A 1,736-nucleotide genomic window follows, 5' to 3' on the forward strand; every position below is an offset into this window, starting at 1 on the left:
GCGGGTGGATCACGAGGTCAAGAGTTCGAGACCAGCCTGACCAACATGGTGAAACCCCCGTCTCTACTAAAAATACAAAAATTAGCCAGGCATGGTGGCGTGTGCCTGTAATCCCAGCTACCCAGGAGGCTGAGGCAGGAGAATCGCTTGAACCCAGAAGGCAGAGGTTGCAGTGAGCTGAGACCACACCACTGCACTCCAGAGCCTGGGTGACGCAGTGTGACTCCATCTAAAAAATAAATAAATAAATAAAAAGTATGAGGGCCTGTGGCGCTTGCAGGGCCTCGGAGGTTTCTAACAGCCCAGGTGATCTTCTGTCGCCTCTGGCTTGGTGGTTCTCTAGGTCATCCTCTATCCTGCTTGGGCGCTGCCACGGAAACGGCTTCCCACCTGGTTGGGGTCTGGGCATAGGATGAAAGCAAATATTTTACTGTGTGACAGTCCAAAAATTGCCCATCAAGATCACAGGGCACAACCAGCCGCTCCGGTGGGTACTGTCCAGGCCCCTTCCTGTCACTGCTAATCCTTCAAGTATGCTCTTCCCTTTCAATCAATGAGGACGCTGCCCCACAGAAGGGACCAAGGGGCTTGCCAAAGGCCACTTTTCTGGGAAGCTGCAGAGCTAGGCTGGTTTCAAACACCCGGCTTTTGACCCCATTCTTTGTCTCTGATCCTTCTGTGACACCCCAGCCTTCTGGTACCCCAGTTCTACCAGACTGCCCTCAGCCGTCCTGTTGCTAAGGTTCCCCAGCATGATGCTGAGTCCAAGTCCTTAGCAGCCCTGTTGATCTTGGATGATGGAAACTTTTTTTTTGTTTTTTTTTTTTTGAGACGGAGTTTTGCTCTTGTCGCCCAGGCTGGAGTGGAATGGTACAAGGTCGGTTCACTGCAACCTCCGCCTCCCAGGTTCAAGCAATTCTGTCTCAGCCTCCTGAGAAGCTGGGATTACAGGTGCCCCCCCTACCACGCCCAGCTAATTTTTGTATTTTTAGTACAGATGGGGTTTCACCATGTTGGCCAGGCTGGTCTTAAACTCCTGACCTCAGGTGATCTGCCCACCTTGGCCTTCCAAAGTGCTGGGATTACAGGCGTGAGCCACCGCACCCAACCAATGGCAACTGTTAAATGCAAGCCAACGCATTGGAGCGAATGAACTTCATCTCTGTGCCTGTGTCCAGGGAGGTGAACCTGAAATCAACATGGGAATTGGCGAAGGTCAGACCAGCTCCCTTCGGGCCAAGACGGCACGACTTGGAATGCAGAGACAGGATTATTTCCTGCATCAGCCTGAGCCCTGGTTCTTAATTTCATGTTCCCTTTTTAATCAGACAGAAGAAGGGTGGCGCGGCTGGGTGTTTACGGCGGGCCAGATGCAGCTGGGAGCCCTGCACTATTCCTGGCTGCCACTTGTCTGGCTGAGTGAGATCGGGCTTGTCGCTCAACCTCACATGCCTGAGTTTCCTAATCGTCAGGCCAGAGACATGCACACTTATCCTGTCCTCCACGGTCCGGGGCCCAGCAAGGGTGTAGCAGTTGTGCTCCGTGTTAAACATGCAAATGGGGCCCCCAGAATAATCCCACTGAGCACCAGGGCTTAGCTCAGAGACCAGGGACTCTTCTGTCTAAATACGGCTCAGTTCTTCTGCAACATCTAGACCACAGGGGCCTGGCTTAGTGATGTGGGATTCTCAGCATCCATGACAAATGCAGACTGAGTGGTGGTCAGACAGTCACAC

This window comes from Mandrillus leucophaeus, unplaced genomic scaffold, assembly GCF_000951045.1.
Source record: "Mandrillus leucophaeus isolate KB7577 unplaced genomic scaffold, Mleu.le_1.0 Scaffold99, whole genome shotgun sequence".
Classification (NCBI taxonomy): Eukaryota; Metazoa; Chordata; class Mammalia; order Primates; family Cercopithecidae; genus Mandrillus; species Mandrillus leucophaeus.